This window comes from Haematobia irritans, chromosome 5, assembly GCF_050003625.1.
Source record: "Haematobia irritans isolate KBUSLIRL chromosome 5, ASM5000362v1, whole genome shotgun sequence".
Taxonomy (NCBI): domain Eukaryota; kingdom Metazoa; phylum Arthropoda; class Insecta; order Diptera; family Muscidae; genus Haematobia; species Haematobia irritans.
The window spans coordinates 153877369-153904408 of record NC_134401.1 but is presented as its reverse complement, the minus strand read 5'-3'; the positions used below and the strand labels follow the sequence as shown (position 1 = coordinate 153904408).

Below are 27040 nucleotides of genomic sequence, written 5' to 3'. Positions count from 1 at the left end.
AATAAGTCATCGGCTATATATAACTAAAGACCGATATTGACCAATTTTTACATGGCTGTTAGAGGCCATATATTGACAAAATGTACCAAATTTCAACCGTATCGGATGACTTTTGCTCCTCCAAGAGGTTCCGGACGTCAAATCTGGGGACGGTTTATATGGGAACTATATATAATTATGGACCGATATGGACCAATTTTTGCATGGTTGTTAGAGACCATATACTAACACCATGTACCAAATTTCAACTGGATCGGATGAATTTTGCTCTTCCAAGAGGCTCCGGAGGTCAAATCTGGGGATCGGTTTATATGGGGGCTATATATAATTATGGACCGATATGGGGGCTATATATAATTATGGACCAATTTTTGCATGGTTATTAGAGGCCGTAAACTAACATCAGGTACCAAATTTCAACCGGATCGGATGAATTTTGCCCCTCCAAGAGGCTCCGGAGGTCAAATCTGGGGATCGGTTTATATGGGGGCTATATATAATTATGGACCGATATGGACCAATTTTTGCATGGTTGTTGGAGGCCGTATACTAACATCAGGTACCAAATTTCAATCGGATCGGATGAATTTTGCCCCTCCAAGAGGCTCCGGAGGTCAAATCTGGGGATCGGTTTATATGGGGGCTATATATAATTATGGACCGATATGGACCAATTTTTGCATGGTTGTTAGAGACCGTATACTAAGACCACGTACCAAATTTCAACCGGATCGGATGAATTTTGCTGCTCCGGGAGGCTCCCCAAGCCAAATTTGGGGATCGGTTTATATGGGGGCTATACGTAAACGTGGTCCGATATGGCCCATTTTCAATACCATCCGACCTACATCAATAACAACTACTTGTGCCAAGTTTCAAGTCGATAGCTTGTTTGGTTCGGAAGTTAGCGTGATTTCCACAGACGGACGGACAGCCGGACAGACAGACAGCCGGACAGACGGACAGACGGACAGACGGACAGACGGACGGACGGACGGACATGCTTAGATCGACTCAGAATTTCACCACGACCCAGAATATATATACTTTATGGGGTCTTAGAGCAATATTTCGATGTGTTACAAACGGAATGACAAAGTTAATATACCCCCATCCTATGGTGGAGGGTATAAAAAAAAAAAAAACAAGTAATGAAAGTTTAAATTCGGGCTGGGCCGAATATATTATACCCTGCATTATTTTGTAGATCCAAATTTTTTGGTACCATATCAAATACGTCTGTCTGTGTAGGGTGATCTATATAAAGGTTTATGTTCCCATATACACAGAAAAAAAAAAATCACGAAATTTTTCCAATTAAAATCTTAATCAGCGTTGCCAGAATTGTTTCACCAAAAACCGCTAGATTTGCCCAAAAAAATAGCTAAAAAAGCTAAAAAATGCTAAAAAAATAGCTAGAAAAAAAGCTAAATTTTTCTGTATCAAAAGTCACATTTTTGATTGAAATTTAACAAACTTAAAGGCTTTATTTCACTTACAATGCATATTATTTTCATTTTAATTCCACTTCTGTGAGACTGTAACAATATCTAAGGCATATTAGCTCTGTTTGCGTATTCGATACTTTTTGATTACTATCACAAATTTTTTACTGGAATCCTTCGTTTTGTGGGAGCTACCTTCCCAACACCTCTATTTTATTTACTTGTTATTTTAAAATATTAAATGATCTAAGCATGCTTTGGATTTGGTAAAAAAAATGATTTGTCATTTTTTTAAATAAAAATTTTTAGTTTGGTTTTGAAATTGTGAAAAATTCGAAATACATTACTTTTATTTAAATTGTAGCAAATACCTATAATTTACATTTCCCAGTAAAAACATTTTCCTTTTCTTCATGAGCTATCAAAGTGCTTTAAAAACGTGCTAACGCCAACTTAAATTTCCAAATTCAGACTTCAAGTAGAAATTATTGTATATATACGTTTTTAAAATAAAGTGTTGAAAAACATCTTCTATTTTTTAACGCTATTTTGGTTTGTGGTTAAGATGCAAAAACTCCTCACATTTAAAGACTATTTCATTAATTCTTCCTTCTTTCATGAAAACATACCCATTTTTAAGTTGAATCACTTAATTATAAGGACAAAACGACTTTATCGTCTTTTGGACAAGGAAAGCAGTTTATATAAAAGAAAAATTCGCGTTCGTATTTTAAGGAGACGACAATATTTTTTCAGTGCACAAAGCTATTCACATCTACTATTTTAATTTAGTAATATCGTAATAACTTTAGAATATTATAATAACATAAAAGGAATAAACGAGTCAAATGATAATATTCCCAATAATTTACTGACAGTTTACCTAACAAATTTGTATGGTAATAGTAGATTTAAAGTTTACGATAAATTTTATGTATATAATGAAAAAACTTTACAACAAGGTGTATTTGCTACAAAAATGCCCGCATAATGGCTGGGCTCATTGTTAATGTTTCAACTGAGCTTTGAAATATGTGGAAACCCTTATACTTGCAGCAAGGCTTAGATAAAAACGCCGATTTATCCATATTTCAATAGAAACATGTCGAAAATAAAAAAAGCCAAAAATAGCTAAAAGGGTCATGAAAAAAAGCCAGAAAAAAAGCTAAAAGCTAAATGCATTTTTCTCCCGCTAAACGTCTTCAAAAAAAGCCAAATCTAGCGGGAAAAAAGCTAAATTGGCAACGCTGATCTTAATTGAGGTTTAAAACATAATCAAAAATTTAATTGATTCAAAAAATTTATTAACAGGTTGGCTGATAAGTCCCCGGTCTGACACATAGATGGCGTCGCTAGTATTAAATACATATTATTTTTATATAGTACCAACCTTCAAATAATTCGAGTCAAAGTTTGATGTCTGTAAGTCAATTAGTTTGTGAGATAGAGCGTTCTTTGTGAAGCAACTTTTCTTATTGTGAAAAGAATGGAAAAAAATGAATTCCGTGTTTTGATAAAATACTGTTTTCTGAAGGAAAAAAATACGGTGGAAGCAAAAATTTGGCTTGATAACGAGTTTCCGGACTCTCCCCAGGGAAATCAACAATAATTGATTGGTATGCAAAATTCAAGCATGGTGAAATGAGCACGGAGGACGCACGAAAGAGGTAGTTACCGAGGAAAACATCAAAAAAATCCACAAAATGATTTTGAATGACCGTAAAATGAAGTTGATCGAGATAGCAGAGGCCTTAAAGATATCAAAGGAACGTGTTGGTCATATCATTCATCAATATTTGGATATGCGGAAGCTCTGTGCAAAATGGGTGCCGCGCGAGCTCACATTTGACCAAAAACAACAACGTGTTGATGATTCTGAGCGGTGTTTGCAGCTGTTAACTCGTAATACACCCGAGTTTTTCCGTCGATATAGGACAATGGATGAAACATGGCTCCATCACTACACTCCTGAGTCCAATCGACAGTCGGCTGAGTGGACAGCGACCGGTGAACCGTCTCCGAAGCGTGGAAAGTCTCGAAATTCCGCTGGCAAAGTAATGGCCTCTGTTTTTTGGGATGCGCATCGAATAATTTTTATCGATTATCTTGAGAAGGGAAAAACCATCAACAGTGACTATTTTATGGCGTTACTGGAGTGTTTGAAAGTCGAAATCGCGGCAAAACGGCCCCATATGAAGAAGAAAAAAGTGTTGTTCCGCTAAGACAACGCACCGTGCCACAAATCATTGAGAACGATGGCAAAAATCCATGAATTGGGCTTCGAATTGCTTCCCCACCCACGGTATTCACCAGATCTGGCCCCTAGCGACTTTTTCTAGTTCTCAGACCTCAAAAGGATGATCGCAGGAAAAAAAAATATGGCTGAAATGAAGAGGTGATCGGCGAAATTGAGGCATATTTTGAGGCAAAACCGAAGGAGTACTACCAAGATGGTATCAACAAATTGGAATGTCGTTATAATCGTCGTACCGCTCTTGAAGGGAACTATGTTGAATAATAAAAACGAATTTTGACAAAAAAAATGTGTTTTTCTTTGTTAGACCGGGGACTTATCAGCCAACCCCTCCGTACAGCCCCATATAAACCGACCCACAGATTTGGCTTACGGAGCCTATAAGAGAAGCATATTTCATCCGATCCGGTTGAAATTTGGTACGTGGTGTAAGTATATGGTTTCTAACAACTGTGCAAAAATTGGTCCACATCGGTCCATAATTATATATTGCCTCCATATAAACCGATCCCCAGATTTGTCCTCCGGAGCCTTTTGGAGGAGCAAAATACATCCGATCCGGTTGAAATTTGGTACGTGGTGTTATTATATTGTCTCTAACAACGATGCAAAAATTGGTCCATATCGGTCCATAATTATATATAGCCCCCATATAAACCGTTACCCAGATTTGATCTCCGGAACCTCTTGGAGGAGCAAAATTCATCCGATCCGGTTGAAATTTGGAACGTTGTGTTAGTATATGGCCGCTAATAACCATGCCAAAATTGGTCCATATCGGTCTATAGATATCCCGATCCCAAATCACACAAAAATTTGTTCATATAGGTTCATAATCATGGTTGCCCCTCGAACCAAAAATAATCTACCTAAATTTTATTTCTATATAAAATTTTTTGAAAATTGTATTTGTATAGAAAAATGTGTCAAATTTTTATTTCTATAGAATATTTTGTCAAAATTTTATTTCAATAAAAAATTTTGTCAAAATTTTATTTCTATAAAAAATTTTGTCAAAATTTTATTTCAATAGAAAATTTTGTCAAAATTTTATTTCTGTAGAAAATTTTGTCAAAATTTTATTTCTATAGAAAATTTTGTCCAAATTTTGCTTCTATAGAAAATGTTGTCGACATTTTATTTCTATAGAAACTTTTGTCAAAATTGTATTTCTATAAACAATATACGTATTTAATCGGCCTTTTTTTGTTTAATATATACCCCGTATGGATTAACTTACAATTTAGAAGACGGTGCTAGGAAGTTTTAAGATACCTTGTCATCGGCAAGTGTTACCGCAACCTAAGTAATTCGATTGTGGATGACAGTCTTCAGTAGAAGTTTCTACGCAATCCATGGTGGAGGGTACATAAGCTTCGGCCTGGCTTTTAACTAATTTATGATATTTAAATAATTTTTTAATTAATACTCTCATTTCTGTGATTGAAGACATTTCAATTAAACATTAATTGAATCAATAATTTCGGGATTGAAGACCCGACCTCGATAAAATTTGTTCGACATCTACACACTCTATAGACTTAATATTTAGGTCGGTTGAAGTGGAACGCAATGTTAGTAAAAACAAGTAAGGAAAGTCTAAAGTCGGGCGGGGCCAACTATATTATACCCTGCACCACTTTTGTAGATCTACATTTTCGATACCATATCACATCCGTCAAATGTGTTGGGGGCTATATATAAAGGTTTATGTTCCCATATACATATATTTAAATCTGATTCCATCTGAACAAAATTTATAATCTATAAACATAAAATTTACGTCGGGATGGTACACTATGTTAGTAAAAAACAAGTAAAGAAAGTCTACAGTCGGGCGGGGCCGACTATATTATACCCTGCATCACTTTGTAGATCAACATTTTCGATACCACATCAAATCCGTCCATTGTGTTGGTTGCTATATATAAAGGTTTGTCCCAAATACATACACTTAAATATCACTCAATCTGGACATAATTTGATAGCCTTCTACAAAATCTATAGACTCAAAATGTAGGGTGGAACACAATTTTAGTAAAAAAATATGGGAAACATTTAAATCTGAAGCAATTTTAAGGAAACTTCGCAAAAGTTTATTTATGATTTATCGCTCGATATATATGTATTAGAAGTTTAGGAAAATTAGAGTCATTTTTTCAACTTTTCGACTAAGCAGTAGCGATTTAACAAGGAAAATGTTGGTATTTTGACCATTTTTGTCGAAATCAGAAAAACATATATATGGGAGCTATATATAAATCTGAACCGATTTCAATCAAATTTGGCACACGTGACTATATTACTAATTGTACTCTTAGTGCAAAATTTCAACCAAATTGGGCCAAAACTGTGGCTTCTGAGGCCATATAAGTCCATATCGGGCGAAAAATATATATGGAAGCTATATCTAAATCTGAACCGATTTCAATCAAATTTGGCACACATGACTATACTACCAATTGTACTCCTTGTGCAAAATTTCAAGCTAATCGGGATAAAACTCTGGCTTCTGGGTCCATATAAATGCATATCGGGCGAAAGATATATATGGGAGCTATATCTCAATCTGAATCGATTTCAACCAAATTTGGCGCGCATAGCGACAATGCTAAATCTACTCCCTGTGCAAAATTTCAACCAAATTCGGCCAAAAATCTGGCTTCTGGGGTCATATAAGTCCATATCGGGCGAAAGATATATATGGGAGCTATATCTGAATCTGAACCGATTTCAATCAAATTTTGCACACTTGACTATACGACTAAGTGTTACGTTTGTACAATATTTCAAGCAAATCGGTATAAAACTCTGGCTGCTGGATCCATATTAGTGCATATCGGGCGAAAGATATATATGGGAGCTATATCTAAATCTGAACCGATTTCTTCCAAAATCAATAGGGTTCTATTCTGACCCAAATTAGGAACATGTGCCAAATTTTAGGGCGATTGGACTTAAATTGCGACCTAGACTTTGATCACAAAAATGTGTTCAAAGACTGACGGACGGACGGACGGAGAGACGGACATGATTATATCGACTAAGGGACCCACCCTGAGCATTTTTGCCAAATACACCATGTGTCTTTCTCGTCTCCTTCTGGGTGTTACAAACATATGCACTAACTTATAATACCCTGTTCCACAGTGTGGCGCAGGGTATAAATATGGGAAACATTTAAATCTGAAGCAATTTTAAGGAAACTTCGCAAAAGTTTATTTATGATTTATCGCTCGATATATATGTATTAGAATTTTAGGAAAATTAGAGTCATTTTTACAACTTTTCGAGCAAGGAAAATGTTGGTATTTTGACCATTTTTGTCGAAATCAGAAAAACATATATATGAGAGATATATCTAAATCTGAACCGGTTTCAACCAAATTTGGCACGCATAGCTATAATGCTAATTCTACTCCATGTGCAAAATTTCAATTAAATCGGAGCAAAAACTTGACCACTGTGGTCATATGAGTGTAAATCGGGCGAAAGCTATATATGGGAGCTATATCTAAATCTGAACCGATTTCAACCAAATTTGGCACGCATAGCTACAATGCTAATTCTACTCCCTGTGCAAAATTTCAATTAAATCGGAGTAAAAATTGGCCACTGTGGTCATATGAGTGTAAATCGGGCGAACGATATATATGGGAGCTATATCTAGATCTAAACCGGTTTCAATAAAATTTGGCACACTTGACTACACTACTAATTGTATTCCTAGTGCAAAATTTTTAACCAAATTGGGTTAAAACTCTGGCTTCTTGGGACCATATTAGTCCATATCGGGCGAAAGATATATATGGGAGCTATATCTAAATCTGAACCGATTTCACTTAAAATTTGGCACATTTGACTATAGTACTAATTTTTCTTCTTGTGCAAAATTTTAAGCAAATTATGATAAAACTCTGGCTTCTGGGGCCATATAAGTTCATATCGGGCGAAAGATATATATATGGGAGCTATAACTAAATCTGAACCGATTTCTTCCATAGGGTTCTATTCTGAGCCAAAACACATACTTGTGCCAAATTTGAAGTCGATTGGACTAAAACTGCGTCCTAGACTTTGATTACAAAAATGTGTTCACGGACAGACGGACATGGCTATATCGACTCCGGAGCCCACCCTGATCATTTTTGCCAAATACACCATGTGTCTATCTCATCTTCTTCTGGGTGTTTCAAGCATATGCACTAACTTATAATACCCTGGTTCACAGTGTGGCGCAGGGTATAAATATTTATAAACACTGCGTGTTCACATCCTTACATCGTTTGTATAAAAACTATGCTGGATGCTTCTATGTTAATTGAGATTTTTTGGTCGATGTTATTTGATTCTGACATAGTTTAGCTCCCTCTCCCTAGCTTCTCACAAAAAATTTTTCTTGACCATTGACTTTTAAGCTCTTTCCCAACGTTTATGGTATTTCAAGCAAACTCATAAAATTTCATCCAACAATACAGACTTTGCATTTTATGCTTGTCCCAAGTTTTGACCACAAACATTAAATCGACTTGTCTTTTTCCCCCCAAAAAGGATATCCAATCCTCAAATGGAAATTTTTCAATTTGTTCATAATTTATGAATTCACATCACATTCCCTCAACATTCAACTTTGACCACTTGAAGGAATTAAAATTGCGTTTTCTATGAATTTTCCAATCGGAGTTAGTCAGACAGTCAAATGCTAATGAAGTACGTAAGGAAATTTTTCTTAGAAAAACTGGTTTATGAATTCATATTTCCAAAGTTGTCATCGTTTTCATGTTTTCATGGTAAATTCATTGTGGTGATAGAAGTGAACATTAACATAAAAAACATCATTTCTGTCATATAGCCAAATGCCTTGATGCGGGTGACATTGAGGCATTTCCTAGGTTAACGGAGTTTGTACTAGTCACCCATCTAAATTTAATTCACTCCCAGTATATCCTTGAAATGCCAAACTTGACAGGGGAATTAACCACAAACCGTGGAAATACACATAGCCAGAGACACATACAAGATTTAATGTGTAAGTGGGCATGAGAGAGAGAGAGAGGGACCACATCGGCTGTGTTTTTCTTTTTTTATGTTGTTTGAGAATTAAACCACAACCGGAAGTTAACGCATATGCACACACACACACACACCACCACCACAACTAAATAGGAAAAAACCTCAATACCTTGGGAAAAAAACATTGCAATTTAAATTAATTCTATAGGTTAACAAATCATTCCATATAGACAGAGTTTTGCACTGGTTTTCTACTCGCTTTCCAGTAATGATTTTTCCAACAAGTGGATTTATCTTGAATTGGTAGCAGTTATCTGTCAAGTCGTTAATCTTTGATATTCGGCTAAACATAGTGACAGCCTGCTATTTCGGGTTCACTTAGACTATTCAGTCCATTGTGATACCACAGTGGTGTACTTCTCCAGTATCACTGAGTGCTGCCCGATTCCATATCCAGCTCAATAACAGGGAACCTCATTTTGATTGCCAAGTCCGAACGGATAATTGTTTCGATTCGACAAGTCGAAATAATTTCATTAATATTTAGAATTTCAGGTCAATTTGGTTATTAAGCTCTCCCAAGTAAACTAAGGACGTTTTCGTTTCGCAAAAAATGTGTTGCCTTGGTGTTACACTATTTGTTTCCTAATTTTATTTTCGACCAAATGATAGTGTCATTTCAAGGTTATTTTTATACCTTGCGCCACACTGTGGAACAGGTTATTATAAGTTAGTACATATGTTTGCAACACCCGGAAGGAGACGAGATAGACACATAGTGTCTTTGGCAAAAATTCTAAGGGTGGGCTCCTGAGTCGATACAGCCATGTCCGTCTGTCCGTGAACACATTTTTGTAATCAAAGTCTAGGTCGCAGTTTTAGTCCAATCGACTTCAAATTTGGCACAAGAATGTGTTTTGGCTTAAAATAAAACCCTATTGATTTTAGAAGAAATCGGTTCAGATTCAGATAAAGCTCCCATATATATCTTTCGTCCGATATGCACTTATATGGCCCCACAAGCCAGAGTTTTACCCTAATTTGCTTAAAATTTTGCACAAGAAGAACAATTAGTACTATAGTCAAGTGTGCCAAATTTGATTGAAATCGGTTCAGATTTAGGTATAGCTCCCATATATAACTTTCGCCCGATATGGACTAATATGGTCCCAGAAGCCAGACTTTTACCCTAATTTGGTTGAAATTTTGCACTAGGAGTACAATTAGTAGTGTAGTCAAGTGTGCCAAATTTTATTGAAATCGGTTTAGATTTAGATACAGCTCCCATATATATCGTTCGCCCGATTTACACTCATATGACCACAGAGGCCAATTTTTAACTCCGATTTAATTGACATTTTGCACAGGGAGTAGAATTAGTATTGTAGCTATGCGTGCCACATTTGGTTGAAATCGGTTCAGATTTAGATATAGCTCCCATATATAGCTTTCGACCGATTTACACTCATATGACCACATAGGCCAATTGTTAACTCCGATTTAGTTGAAATTTTGCACAGGGAGTAGAATTAGCATTGTAACAATGCGTGTCAAAGTTGGTTGAATTCGGTTCAGATTTGGATATATCTCCCATATATAGCTTTCGCCCGATTTACACTCATATGACCACAGAGGCCAATTTTTAACTCCGATTTAGTTGAAATTTTGCACAGGGAGTAGAATTAGCATTGTTGCTATTCGTGCCAAATTTGGTTGAAATCGGTAGAGATTTAGTTATATCTCCCATATATATGCTTTTCTGATTTCGACAAAGATGGTGAAAATACCAACATTTCCCTTGTAAAATCGCCATTGTTTAGTCGAAAAGTTGTAAAAATTACTCTAATTTTCCTAAACTTCTAATACATATATATCGAGCGATAAATCATAAATAAACTTTTGCGAAGATTCCTTAAAATTACATCAGATTTAAATGTTTCCCATATTTATACCCACCACCATAGAATGGTGATGGGGGTATAATAAGTTTGTCATTCCGTTTGTAACACATCGAAATATCGATTTCCGACTATATAAAGTATATATATTCTTGATCAGGGAGAAATTCTAAGACGATATAACGATGTCTGTCTGTCTGTCTGTCTGTCTGTTGTAATCACGCTACAGTCTTCAATAATGAAGCAATCGTGCTGAAATTTTGCACAAACTAGTCTTTTGTCTGCAGGCAGGTCAAGTTCGAAGATGGGCTATATCGGTCCAGGTTTTTAAATAATCCCCATATAAACCGACCTCCCTATTTGGGGTCTTGGGCTTATAGAAATCGTAGTTTTTATCCAATTTGCTTGAAATTTGAAATCTAGAGGTATTTTATGACCATAAAGAGGTGCGCCAAAAATGGTGAGTATCGGTCCATGTTTTGGTATAGCCCCCATATAGACCGATCTCCCGATTTTGGGTCTTGGGCTTATAGAAACCGTAGTTTCTATCCAGTTTGTCTGAAATTGGATATCTAGAGGTATTTTAGGACCATAAGAGGTATGCGAAAATGGTGAGTATCGGTCCATATTTTGGTATAGCCCCCATATAGACCGATTTCCCGATTTTACTTCTTGGGCTTCTAGAATCCGAAGTTTTTATCCTATTTGCCTGAAATTGGAAATTTAGAGGTATTTTCGGGTCATAAAGAGGTGTGCCGAAAACGGTGAGTATCGGTCCATATTTTAGTATAGCCCCCATAAGAACGATCTCCCGATTTAACTCCTTGGGTTTCTAGAAACCGTAGTTTTTATCTGATTTGCCTGAATTTGTAAATATTCTGATATTTTAGGCTCACAAAAACGTGTATCGGATTAAGTTTTTATCGGTCCATTTGATAATGCCTCCATATATACCGACTTCACTTCTTCAGGGTGTAGAAGGCGCACTGATCATGAAAATTGCTTGAAACTCAATGTAAAATTTCCAGATTTTACTTCCACAGATTTAAGATTTCAAATCAAGACGTTATTTTATAATTTTCTTGCACACTTACAAGAGATGTTAATGATTCCTCTAAAACTCAAGCAAAAATGGTTCTTATAAATCCAGAATCTGATATAGTCCTCATAGGTGAAATCTTTAAATTTATCTTCGGGAAGTGTCCTCAAGTCCTCAAGCCCACCTGAAATTTCAAAGGAAACCCTAATATTTGGTATTTAAGATTCGGCCCGGCCGAACTTAGTGCTGTATATACTTGTTTTGTACTAACATTGTGTTCCACCCTAGTGCATTAGCCAACTTAAATTTTGAGTCTATAGATTTTGTAGAAGTCTATCAAATTCTGTCCAGATCGAGTGATATTTAAATGTATGTATTTGGGACAAACCTTTATATATTGCCGCCAACACATTTGACGGATGTGATATGGTAGCGAAAATTTAGATCTACAAAGTGGTGCAGAGTATAACATAGTCGGCCCCGCCCGACTTTAGACTTTCCTTACTTGTTTCGTCTAAAATATTAAATTTCAACTCGTTTTGCGAAATAATAGAAAATAAGTTTAAAATTTGTTAACATTGTCGTATGTTATGCTTTTTCTAAATCCCCTTAGCAAGTTATCTGTAAACACAAGAGCCGTTGATTATTTACATAATTTTTCAACACAAGATGCTCTACTAAAGAAATCTCTGTGGAGGGTAAACTATAATGACTATGCTAATGACAGGAACTGTGTGTACTCAAGAGTTTTTCCCTCATTTTCTTATCTCTAGCATTGTCGTGTATGACAAGAAAATGTAAAAATTAAATTTTGTTTTAGCAAAATAATGAGTGCATGGATATCCACCATCAAACAATGATGAGGGACACAATAACTTTGGCGTTCCCTTTATAACACATCGAAATATCGAGTTCTGACTATATACTCGTATATAGTAATTTTGTATTTTTAATCAGGGAGAAATTTTAAGACGTTATATCCATGTTCATCCATCTGTCTGTCTTTTGCAATCAGTCTTCAATGGTGCCTTTAATGGTGGTAGTCCTAAAAATTTGGCTTTATTTTTGCTTTTTGCAGGCGCATCAAGTTCGAAAATGTTCTATATCGATCCATGTTTGATCTAAAACTCCAGAACTCATGAGCTGATTTCCGCGGTATTGCATTCGTTGCAAAGGTCTAGGACTTCTTGAGGTTTATAACGCCGTAAGTATATACCGCCGTAAGTTCAGCCAGGCCGAATCTTATGTACCCTCCACCATGGATTGCATAGAAACTGGTACTAAAGACTGTCATCCACAATCGAATTACTTGGGTTGCTGTAACACTTGCCGATGGCAAGGTATCTTAAAACTTCTTTATGCCATCTTCTCAATTGTAAGTTAGTCCATACGGGGTATATATTAAACAAAAAAGGCCCATTAAATACGTATATAGTTCAGTTCGACTAAGTTTTCTATAGAAATAAAATGTTGACAACAATTTCTATAGAAATAAAATTTTGACAAAATTTTTTATAGAAATACAATTTTGACAAAATTTTTTACAGAAATAAAATTTTGACAAAATTTTCTATAGAAATAAAATTTTGACAAAACTAGCTATAGAAATAAAATTTTGATAAAATTTTCTATAGAAATAAAATTTTGACAAAATTTTCTACTGAAGTAAAATTTTAACAAAATTTTCTACAGAAATAAAATGTTGACAAAACTTTCTATAGTAATACAATTTTGACAAAATTTTCTATAGAAATACAATTTTGGTAGATTAGTTTTGGCGATATGGACCAATTTTTGTGTGATTGGCCATTGCCTATATATAACTATAGACCGATATGGACCAATTTTTGCATGGTTGTTAGAGACCATATACTAACACCATGTACCAAATTTTAGCCGGATCGGATGAATTTTGCTCCTCCAAGAGCTCCAGAGGTCAAAACTAGGGATCGGTTTATATGGGGGCTATATATTATTATGGACCGATATGGACCAATTTTGGCATGGTTGTTACAGACCATATACCAACACCATGAACCAAATTTCAATCGGATGGGATGACTTTTGCTCCTCTAAGAGGTTCCGGAGTTCAAATCTGGGGATCGGTTTATATGGGGGCTATATATAATTATGGGCCGATGTGGACCAATTTTTGCATGGTCATTAGAGAACATATACCAACACCATGTACCAAATTTCAGCCGGATCGGATGACTTTTGCTCCTCTAAGAGGCTCCGCAAGCCAAATCGGGGGATCGGTTTATATGGGGGCTATATATAATTATGGACCGATGTCGACCAATTTTTGCATGGTTATTAGAGACCATATAATAACACCATGTACCAAATTTCAGCCAGATCGGATGAAATTTGCTTCTCTTAGAGGCCTCGCAAGCCAAATCGGGGGATCGGTTTATATGGGGGCTATATATAATTATGGACCGATGTGGACCAATTTTTGCATGGTTGTTAGAGACCATATTCTGACATCATGTCCCAAATTTCAGCCGGATCGGATGAAATTTGCTTCTCTTAGGGGCCTCGCAAGCCAAATCGGGGGATCGGTTTATATGGGGGCTATATATAATTATGAACTGATGTGGACCAATTTCTGCATGGTTGTTAGAGACCATATACTAATACAACGTACCAAATTTCAGCCGGATCGGATGAAATTTGCTTCTCTTAGAGCAATCGCAAGCCAAATTTGGGGGTCCGTTTATATGGGGGCTATACGTAAAAGTGGACCGATATGGCCCATTTGCAACACCATCCGACCTACATCAATAACAACTACTTGGGCCAAGTTTCAAGTCGATAGCTTGTTTCGTTCGGAGGTTAGCGGACGGACGGACGGACGGACAGACATGCTCAGATCGACTCAGAATTTCACCACGACCCAGAATATATATACTTTATGGGGTCTTAGAGCAATATTTCGATGTGTTACAAACGGAATGACAAAGTTAATATACCCCCATCCTATGGTGGAGTTTATAAAAACTGGTTGAAAGCTCGACTCGACGTTTGTTAAGCCGTAACTTTTGCATCTGTATAACTGCCCTATTTCTCTATATAAACGAAAAACAAATAGTCCGATTTTTTCGAAATGTACGGGACACGTGTGAAAACCATGGAGTGATTAATCAGTACTTCAGATTTTGTGCCACACTTCCCATGACCCTACTCTTTAAAAAAGTTTCTTTCCTTTTCCAATTTGTTTTCAGGATATGGGTGACTAAGTTAGCGAAAATATGTTTCGGGAGGCGCAGCGATTATGCTAGTTGTACCTATTAATTTCTTGTTTTTATTTTTCTACGGTTCCTAAAGACTTCCAGTTTTGAGATCAATCATCTACATCGACATTATAAAATGTTTTTATTTATTATTATTTTAATCAAAACCTAAACAATTCAAAAACCTGGCTTTATATTCAACTCTATCATAATTCATAAAAGAATACATGGTTCATCCCAGCCCACAATACTCGTACCACCATGCATAATTTTTATTTTTGTTTCCTACCACCCCCCAAAACACCCACAAAAAAACAAACAAGTTGGAATTTTGTTGTGCTACAAAAACTCTGACATCTGTACCGCTTGAAAGTTACAATAAAATACAAGTGAAAACTTGTTAGTATTTTGTTGAGTTTTTTTTTTTTTTTTTTTTTTTGAGGATTTCAGCTAGATAAAAAAATAAACAAAATTTGTTTTGTAAAGTAGCAAACTTAGCAATAATGCGAAGCACCGGCAACACCAACAGCGACGATAGATACAAGTGAAACGTAAACTATTTTATAGTCAAACCCTCAACCATAATCACACACACACACGAACCCTTAGTTATGCATCCTCAACTACATAGACTTTTGCTAGATCCTTAATGTGAAGCCTATGTCGTAGTAAACTATGCCAAGGGAAAAATACCATAATGATGGTAACGAGATACAATGTAGTCTACCCAAAAAAAGAAAAATAAAATGGTATAAAAAATAAATAAAGAAGCCAAGGCGTAAATCTAGACAGGACAAGCACTAAATTGCAATGAGTTCGGCCAGCAAGAAATTCATATACCCTTCACCATGAACAGTTCTTATACACCGATATAGAAAGTCTTAGATAAATTCTGAACAGACTAAAAATTTTTATTTCTCTAGAAAATTTTGTGAAAATTTTATTTCTATAGAAAATTTTGTCAAAATTTTATTTCTATAGAAAATTTTTCAAAATTGTATATCGAGAAAAAATTTTGTCAAAATTTTATTTCTATAAAATATTATGTCAAAATATTTTTTCTTTATAAAATTTTGTCAAGCTTTTAGTTCTATAGAAGGAAGCCACCGTGGTGTACTGGTTAGCATGCCCGCCTTGCATATACAAGATCGTGGGTTCGATTCCTGCTTCGACCGAACACCAAAAAGTTTTTCAGCGGTAGATTATCCCACCTCAGTAATGCTGGTGACATTTCTAAGGGTTTCAAAGCTTCTCTAAGTGGTTTCACTACAATGTGGAACGCCTTTCGGACTCGGCTATAAAAAGGAGAGCCCTTTTCAGTGAGCTTAACATGAAATCAGGCAGCACTCAGTGATAATAGAGAAGTTCACCAATGTGGTATCACAATGGACTGAAGTGATCCTAATACTTCGGGCTGCCACCTAACCTAACCTAGTTCTATAGAATATTTAGTCAACATTTTATTTTTAAAGAAGATTTTGTTAAAAATTTTATTTCTAAAAAAAATGTTGTCACAATTTTATTTCTATAGAAAATTTTGTCAAAATTTTCTAAAAAAAAAATTTGGCACAATTTTATTTTTATAGAAATTTTTGTCAAAATTTTATTTCCGTAGAAAATTATGTGAAAATATTTTTTTTGTCAAGATTTTTTTCTTAGAAAATTTTGTCAAAAACTTTTTCTATAGAAAATTTTGTAAAAATTTTATTTCTATAGAAAAATTTGTCAAAATTTTATTTCTATAGAAAATTTTGTCATAATTTTATTTCTATAGAAAATTTTGTAAAAATGTTATTTCTATAGAAAATTTTGTCAAAATTTTATTTCTATAGAAAATTTTGTCATAATTTTATTTCTATAGAAAATTTTGTCAAAATTTTATTTCTATAGAAAATTTTGTCAAAATTTTATTTCCATAGAAAATTTTATCAACATTTTATTTCTATAGAAAATTTTGTTAAAATTTTATTTCTATGGAAAATTTTGTCATAATTTTATTCCTATAGAAAATTTTGTCATAATTTTATTTCTATAGAAAATTTTGTAAAAATTTTATTTCTATAGAAAATTTTGTCAAAATTTTATTTCTGTAGAAAATTTTGTCAAAATTTTATTTTTATAGAACATTTTGTCAACAGTTTATTTCTATAGAAAATATTGTCCAAATTTTATTTCTATAGAAAATTTTGTCAAAAGTTTATTTCCATAGAAAATTTTGTCAAAATTTTATCAAAATTGTATTTCCATAGAAAATTTTGTCAAAATAGAAAATTTTTTTCTATTGAAAATTTTGTCAAATTTTTATATAGAAATTTTCTATAAAAAATTTTGTCAAAACTTTATTCCTCTAGAAAATTTGGTTAACATTTTGCTAGGTTAGGTTAGGTGGCAGCCCGATGTATCAGGCTCACTTATGCTATTCAGTCCATTGTCATACCACAGTGGTGAACTTATCTTTTCTCACCGCTGAAAAACTGTTTGGTTTCGGTCGAAGCAGGAATCGAACCCGCGACCTTGTGTATGCACGGCGGGCATGCTAACCATTGCACCACGATGGCTAAAATTTTATTACTATTGAAAATTGTGTCAAAATATTATTTCCATAGAAAATTTTGTCAAAATTTTTTTCTATAGAATTTTTTTGTTTATTTCTTGAGAAGTTTTGTTAACATTTTAGTTCTATAGAAATCTTTGTCAAAATATTATTTCTATAGATAATTTGGTTTAAAATTTATTTCTAAAAAATTTTTTGTTAACGTTTTATTTCTAAAGAAAATTTTGTTAAAATCCTATTTCTAAAGATAATTTTGTTAAAATCTTATTTCTAAAGAAAATTTTGTTAAAATCTTATTTCTAAAGAAAATTTTGTCAAAGTTTTAAATCTAAGGAAAATTTTGCCAAATTTTAATTCTACAGAAAATTTTTTCAAATTTTAGTTCTATTGAAAATTTTTCCAAAATTTTATTTCTATAGAAAATTTTTTAAAATTTTTTTTCCCTAGAAAATTTATAAAAATTTTATTTCTATGGAAACTTTTTAATAATTTTATTTCTATAGAAAATTTTGTCAAAATTTTATTTCTATTGAAAATTTTGTCAAATTTTTATATAGAAATTTTTTATAGAAAATTTTGTCAAAACTTTATGTCCAAAGTAAAATTTTGTCAACATTTTATCCCTCTAGAAAATTTTGTCAAAATTTTATTTCCATACAAAATTTTATTTCCATAGAAAATGTTGTTGAAACTTTATTTCCATAGAAAATTTTGTTAAAATTTTATTTCTAAAGAAATGTTTATTAAAATCTTATTTCTAAAGAAAATTTTGTCAAAATTTTATTTCCATAGAAAATGTTGTTAAAATTTTATTTCCATAGAAAATTTTGTTAAAATTTTATTTCTAAAGAAATGTTTATTAAAATCTTATTTCTAAAGAAAATTTTGTCACAATTTTAATTCCATAGAAAATTATATTTCCATAGAATATTTTGTCAAAATTGTATTTCCATAGAAAATTTTGTCAAAATTTTATTTCTATAGAAATTTTTATTAAAATTTTATTTCTTTAAATATGTTGACAAAATTTTATTTCTTTCTTATTTCTATAGAAAATTTGGGTTAAATTTTATTTTTAACGAAAATTTTGTTTAAATTTTATTTCCATACAAAATTTTGTCAAAATTATTATTGTTGTTTCTTTTTTTTTTTTTTTTTTTGATCTCAGCTTAAAGCCATGCATTGACTAAACTACAAGTGTAGCTTAACCAACAGAGGAAAAGTATGCTTGTCAAATTTATTTGGGCAAAGCCCTATAGACTGCAAGATGGTTGGATGTACAGCTGTTTCGGAATTACCACATTCCTCATCAGCATCCTCTACTTGCAGCAAAACTATCAACCAATTATCAGAATAAATTCGGGTAATTCACTCAACCCAACGTGAACTACACTTGAACCTCCCGAAAAAGGGTTTGATAGTCGGCTACTGCCTAAACAAATTTGCCAGCATATCTCTTTTCCTTTGCCAAACTCAAATCATCGATTTGTATGTATTTGGCTGGGTTTGTTTTTGAGCGTGCTTCCTCTATCTTCATTCGTTTTGTTTGTTATTGTTGGCTTCTCTTCAATCGTTATTGTTGTTTCTTTTTTTTCTTTTTTTTTTTTTTGATCTCAGCTTAAAGCCATGCATTGACTAAACTACAAGTGTAGCTTAACCAACAGAGGAAAAGTATGCTTGTCAAATTTATTTGGGCAAAGCCCTATAGACTGCAAGATGGTTGGATGTACAGCTGTTTCGGAATTACCACATTCCTCATCAGCATCCTCTACTTGCAGCAAAACTATCAACCAATTATCAGAATAAATTCGGGTAATTCACTCAACCCAACGTGAACTACACTTGAACCTCCCGAAAAAGGGTTTGATAGTCGGCTACTGCCTAAACAAATTTGCCAGCATATCTCTTTTCCTTTGCCAAACTCAAATCATCGATTTGTATGTATTTGGCTGGGTTTGTTTTTGAGCGTGCTTCCTCTATCTTCATTCGTTTTGTTTGTTATTGTTGGCTTCTCTTCAATCGTTATTGTTGTTTCTTTTTTTTTTTTTTTTTTGATCTCAGCTTAAAGCCATGCATTGACTAAACTACAAGTGTAGCTTAACCAACAGAGGAAAAGTATGCTTGTCAAATTTATTTGGGCAAAGCCCTATAGACTGCAAGATGGTTGGATGTACAGCTGTTTCGGAATTACCACATTCCTCATCAGCATCCTCAAAATTTTATTTCCATAGAAAATGTTGTTAACATTTTATTTCCATAGAAAATTTTGTTAAAATTTTATTTCTAAAGAAATGTTTCTTAAAATCTTATTTCTAAAGAAAATTTTGTCAAAATTTTAATTCCATAGAAATTTTTGTCAAAATTTTATTTCTAAATATAATTTTGTCAAAATTTTATTTCCATAGAAAATTTTGTCAAAATTGTATTTCCATAGAAAATTTTGTCAAAATTGTATTTCGATAGAAAATTTTGGCAAAATTTTATTTCTATAGAAATTTTTATTAAAATTTTATTTCTTTAAATATGTTGACAAATTTTTATTTTTTTCTTATTTCTATAGAAAATTTGGTTTAAATTTTGTTTCTAAAGAAAATTTTGTTAAAATCTTATTTCTAAAGAAAATTTTGTCAAAATATTATTTCCATAGAAATTTTTTTTAAAAATTTATTTCCATAGAAAATTTTGTTTAAATTTTATTTCTAAAGAAAATTTTGTCAACATTTTAATTCTAAGGAAAATTTTGTCAAAATTTTATTTCTGTAGAAAATTTTGTCAAAATTTTATTTCTGTAGAAAATTTTGTCAAAATTTTATTTCAGTAGCAAATTTTGTCAAAATTTTATTTCTGCAGAAAATTTCGTCAAAATTTTATTTTTATAGAAAATTTTGTCAAAATTTTATTTTTATAGAAAAAATTTTCAAATTTTTATTTCTATAGAAAGTTTTGCCAAAATGTATTTTCTATAGAAAGTTAAGTTTTCTTTATAATTTTGAAAAAAAGACGAGGACGTGATTTTTCCATATTTGAACCAAGTTGAAAAATCAACTTTTGCAAAAAACAAAAAAAAAAAAAATGAAAAATGAAGAAATTTGAAAAACTGGTTTGTTTTTAATTTTCATTAAGCTGATGGAGCAATATTGCCCCCATATGGTTATGGATGAGGACTGATTAAGAAACTGCCTGTCGGGCAGACCGAGGGATATCACAAGATTTGCCTTAGAGTTTCACACTGACTATGAAAAAATTTATATGGTTTGGTTGACATAAAATATTTCTATGTGTCACAAACGAAACGATAAGCTTATAATACCCTCTATCCTAGAGCGAAAAGTAAAAAATTGTGAGAAGCAAAACATGGGACTAAACTTCACAATCTTCACATTACAAGTAGCAAAATGCCCAGGTGAATGAGAGCAGTTTCAAAAAGTTTTGCCCAACATCAAAAGAATGAAAGAAGTACCGGCAGTCATTGACAAAACTTCAAAAATTCTTTGAGTTCATCCAAGGTAGTCAAATATTTTATAGGAGGAAAACAAAATAAGACTTTCACAAAATTGATGTTTAAGAAATACAGTGGTACGTGAAATATTTAATGAAATAATCCTTAGCTTATATTTTTGGTATTTTTCATCATTAATTTAAACAGACAATTACACAATTAATTTGTGGATTATTTTTTTAAATCTAAATTATTTTTTATTACTTTAAATTTAACAATTTTTTTTGTTAAATTAGCCAAAAACTAAATCAAAAACTATGAAATTTCTCTTACTTAAATTGAATTTATTTTAAATAAATTTGTATTTCATATTGTGTAACTTGGGTAACGTATGTTAGGTCAATAGTTTTGTCAGCGTTAAACCAACTCGTAGTGTGCGCTCTGTTGTCTCTCGAGCCATAAAAAATATGCCACTATTTAGAAAAAAGTTTTTCAAAATTGTATTTCTACAAAATTTTTTCAAAATTTTATTTTTACAGATTTTTTTTCGAAATTTTATTTCTTTAGAAAAGTTTATTATAATTAGACTCTATCTCTATAAAAAAAAATGGTAAAATTTTATTTCTGTACAAAATTTTGTTAAAATTTTATTTCTATAGAAAGTTTGTTAAAATCTTATTTCTAAAAAAAATTTTGTGAACATTTTATTTCTATAGAAAATTTTGTATACATTTTATTTATATAGAAGATATTTTTAAAATTTTATTCCTATAGAAGATTTTGTCAAAGTTTTATTTTTATAGAAAATTTTGTCAAAATTTTTTTCTATAGAAGATTTTATCAAAAAATTATTTCTATCGAAAATTTTGTCAAAATTGTATTTCAGTAAACAATTTGTCAAAATTTTATTTCTTTAAAAAAGTTTTTCAAAATTCTGTTTCTATAGAATATTTTGTCAACATTTTTATTTCTGTAGAAAATGTTGTCAAAGTTATATTTCTATAGAACATTTTGTCAAAATTTAATTCTATAGGAAATTTTTTTAAAATTTTTATTACCATAGAAAATTTTGTTAAAATTTTATTATTATAGAAATTTTTGTCAAATTTTATTACTATAGAAAATTTTGTCCAAATTTTTTTTTTTTCTGAAAAAAATTCTCTCAAAATTTTATGCCTATAGAAAAATTTGTCATGATTTTGTTTCTATAGAAAAATTTGTCATGATTTTATTTCTATAGAAATTTTTGTCAACATTTTATTTTTACAGAAAATTTTGTCAATATTTTATTTCATTAGGAAATTTTGTCAAAATTTTACTTCTTTAGTAAATTTTGTCAAAATTTTGGTTTCAGTTTTATTCCATTGGAAAATTTTTTCAAAATTTTATTTCTATTAAATATTTTCCAAAATTTTATTTATTTTAAAATTTTTCCAACATATTATTTCTATAGGATAATTTTGCAAAAGTTTTAAAGAAAATTTTATTAAAATTTTATTTCTATACACAATTTTGTTGAGATTTTATTATATAGAAATTTTCTCAAAATATTATTTCTATTGAAAATTTTGCCAAATTATATTTCTATGGAAAATTTTGTCAATTTTTATTTCTATGGGAAAATTTTTCTAAAAATTATTTCTACAAAAGATTTGGCCAAAATTTTATTTCCAAAGAAAATTTTGCATAAATTTTATTTCTATAGAAAATTTTGCCAAAATTTTATCTCTATAGAAAATTTTGTTAAAAATTTTTTCAAAGTTTTATTTCTATAGTAAATTTTGTCAAATTTTTAGTTCTATAGAGAATTTTGTCAAGATTTTATTTATATCGAAAATTTTGTCAAAATTTTATTTCTAAAGAAAATTTTGTCAAAATTTTAGTTCTGTAGAATATTTTGTCAAAATTTTATTTCTGTGGAAGATGTTGTCAATATTTTATTCCTTTAGGAAATTTTGTCAAAATTTTATTTCTATATATAATTTTGTCAAAGTTTAATTCTTATCAAAAACTTTGTCAAAATTTTCTTTCTATCGAAAATGTTTACAAAATATTATTTCTATAGAGTGTTTGCTAAAATGTTATTTCAAAAGAACATTTTGCAAATATTTTATTTCTATAGAAAATTTGGTAAAAAAAAATTTGTGAGAATTTTATTTCTATAAAAAACTTTATGAAAATTTTATTTCTGTAGAAGATATTTTTAAAGTTTTATTCCTATAGAAGATTTTTTCAAAGTTTTATTTTTATAGAAAATTTTGTCAAAATTTTTTTCCATAGAAAATTTTGTCAAAAAATTATTTCTATAGAATTTTTTTGAACATTGTATGTCTATAAACACTTTGTCACAATTTTATTTCTTAAGAAAATTTGTCAAAATTCTGTTTATATAGAATAGTTTGTCAAAATTTTTATTTCTGTAGCAAGTTTTGTCAAAGTTTTATTCTTATCAAAATATTTGTCAACATTTTCTTTCTATAGAAAATTTTATCAAAATTTTATTCTATAGCAAAATTTTGTCAAAATTTTATTCTATAGAAAAGTTTGTCAAAATTTTATTCTATAGCAAAATTTTGACAAAAATTTTATTCTATAGAAAATTTTGTTAAAATTTTATTACTATAGATGTTTTTGTCAAATTTTATTACTATAGAAAATTTTGCAATATCTTTTTCTGCAGAAAATATTGTTTTAAATTTATTTCTAAAAAAATGTTGTCACAATTTTATTTCTATAAAAAAATTTGTCATGATTTTATTTCTATAGAAATTTTTGTCAAAATTTTAGATCTAAGAAAATGTTGTCAAAAGTTTATTTCTATGGAAAATTTTGTCAACATTTTATTTCTTTAGGAAATTTTGTCAAAATTTCATTTCTAAAGATATCATTTCTCATTTCTCAAAATTTTATTTGTATAGAAAATTTTGTTAAGATTTTATTTCTTTAGAAAATTTTGTCGAAATTGTACTTCTATAGAAAATTTTTTCAAAATTTTATTTCTTTGGAAAACTTTTTTTGTTAAGATTTTATTTATATAGAAATGTTCACAAAATATTATTTCCATTGATAATTTTGCCAAATGTTTATTTCTATAGAAAATGTTGTCAAAATTTTATTTGTTTAGGAAAATTCTGTCAAAATTTTATGTATATGGAGAATTTTGTCAACATCTTATTTCTATAGATAATTTTATGAAAATTTTATTTCTATAGAAAATTTTGTCAAGATTTTATTTATATCGAAAATTTTGTCAAATTTTATTTCTATAGAAATATTTGTCATGATTTTATTTCTATAGAAAATGTTGGCAACATTTTATTTCTACAGAAAATTTTGTTAAAATTTTAGTTCTGTAGAATATTTTGTCAAAATTTTATTTCTATGGAAGATTTTGTCAATATTTTATTCCTTCAGGAAATTTTCTCAAAATTTTATTTCTATAGATAATTTTTATGCAAAATTTTGTCAAAATTTTATTTCTATAAAACATTTGGCCAAAATTTTATTTCCAAAGAAAATTTCGCCAAAATCGTATTTCTATAGAAAATTCTGCCAAAATTTTATCTCTATAGAAAATTTTGTTATAATTTTATTTCTATACATTTTTTTTTAAGTTTTATTTCTATAGTAAATTTTGTCAAAATTTTAGTTTTTAGAAAATTCTGTCAAAATTTTATGTATATGGACAATTTTGTCAACATTTTATTTCTATAGATAATTTTATCAAAATGTTATTTCTATAGAAAATTTTGTCAAGATTTTATTTATATCGAAAATTTAGTCAAATTTTATTTCTATAAAAAAATTTGTCATGATTTTATTTCTATAGACAATTTTGGCAAAATTTTATTTCTATGGAAGATTTTGTCAATATTTTATTCCTTTAGCAAAATTTTATTTCTTTAGATAATTTTATCAAAATTGTATTTCTATAGAAATTTTTTTAAATATTTTATTTCTATAGAAGTTTTCTCATAGTTTGTCAAAATTTTATTTCTATAGAAAATTTCTTAAAATTTGATTTATATAGAAATTTTCTCAAAATTTTATTTCTATTGAAAATTTTGCCAAATTTTATTTCTATGGAAAATTTTGTCAAAATTTTATTTCGTTAGAAAGTTTTATCAAAATTTTATTTCTATGGAAAATTTCGTCAAAAATTTTTACAAAAGTTTATACTATAGAAAATGTTGTGGCAATCGTGAGTGTGTGCCACATGGGACACCCATCTATGTTGTTACTCATGCCCAAACATCTGGTGGCTGCTGTCGACTGCTTATTAGTGGGGCCAGAAATGATTCATGACATGCGAGACACCACAACAATGTCTATTTTTGGCATCGTGTGTGTGTGAGTGTGTCTTTAGTATGCACCACCAAACACCATCACAAAATATAGCCACAGGAGTAGCGACACCATTCTACCACCAATGGCATAAACAACAACGATGATATCCTAGCACTAGAGAGTACATTCACCAGCTACACTATCACATCAGCGTGCCAGCAAATGTTCTGGCTTTGTAGTATTTCAAAGAATTGTAAAACTTTAACCACTAAATGGCGGAATATTATTAGTGGTGGAAAGTTCCACAGAAATGTTAGCTTATCTGACTTGATAATGATGATGAATACGAGTAACAAAAAAAGAGCTAAGATAGCTGGTATAAAGTTTTTTTTTTTTTTTTTTTTTTGTGGTCAAGCTTAAATCAAAGCAAAAGAGAAGGAAAGTAAAAAGAAAGCTATAGACTGGTTAGGTAGGATTCATAGAAACTCAAATAAGAGTCAATTAAATAATTGGTCTTCAGACCAAATAAAATTTCACAGCTTACAATTCACTATTGCATTTGGAAAAGTGTGTCGTCCGACTTGTTAAACAAATTCTATGAATTTAAGGTATTTCCAACAAATTCAATTAGGCAACAATTCGGACGCTAAACGCTGACTATCTCCGCCATAAATGGCATACAAGGAAATTAAAACAAAAAATGCTTTATTTCAATCAAGTTACTAATTTATCCCATTAAATTGTAATTAAGAATTTTTTCCACAAAATGTTTGTATCAATTATTTCAATTAAAATATTAATTAATCGAATTAAATTAATTGATCCAATTAATGTTTGCGATTGGCTAATGCTTTAATAAAACGTTTTTAAGCCAATTGAAGTTTTAATTGATTTTTTTAATTCAATTACAATTTTTAATTGTAAAAATTTTCCTGCTGCTCGTGTCAAAATTAACCTAAGAAAAATTTTACCAAAAATCTAAAAAATTTTAAAAATCTTATTTTGAAGTTTCTTTTTTATCAAATTTACTACGAAAAAATTTTTTTAGAAGATATTGAATTTATGGAAAAAATTTATTCCTATAAAAATTTTTGTCAAAATATTATTAATTAAAAACAACTATATACGGCCGTAAGTTCGGCCAGGCCGAATCTTAAATAACCACCACCATGAATCAAATATTATCGTTTCCTTTGAAATTTCAGGGGGGTTTGGGGACAATTCAAGCAGAGCAGTTCAACCAATACACTTCCCGGAAATAAATTTAAAGATTTTACCTATGAGGACTATATCAGATTCTGGATTTGTAAGAACGATTTTTGTTTGAGTTTTAGAGGAATCATTACCATCTCTTGTAAGTGTGCAAGAAAATTATAAAATAACGTCTTGATTTGAAATCTTAAATCTGTAGATTTTCACCCGAGAAATAAAATCTAGAAATTTTACATTGAGTTTCAAGTAATTTTCATGATCGGTGCGCCTTCTATACCCTCAAGAAGTGAAATTTCAGGCAAATCGGATAAAAACTACGGTTTCTAGAAACCCAAGGAGTTAAATCGGGAAATCATTCTTATGGGGGCTATACTAAAACACTGACCGATACTCACCATTTTCGGCGTATCTCTTTATGATCCAAAAATAATTCTAGATTTTGAATTTCATACAAATTGGATAAAAACTACGGTTTTTATAATCCCAATAAATAAAATCCGGAAATCGGTCATTATTGGGGATATACCAAAACATGAACCAATACACGCCTTTTCGGCACACCTCTTTATTGTCATAAAATACTTCTAGATTTCCAAATTCAGGCAAATTGGATAAAAACTACAGTTTCTATAAGTCCAAGAAGTAAAATCGGGAGATTGGTCT

At 30.9% G+C, this 27040-nt stretch overlaps 1 protein-coding gene across 1 annotated transcript in view; it reads left to right on the top strand.

Moving 5' to 3' along the window:
• Nucleotides 1–27040, top strand: part of LOC142240137 (uncharacterized) — a 328529-nt gene that overhangs the window by 4313 nt on the left and 297176 nt on the right.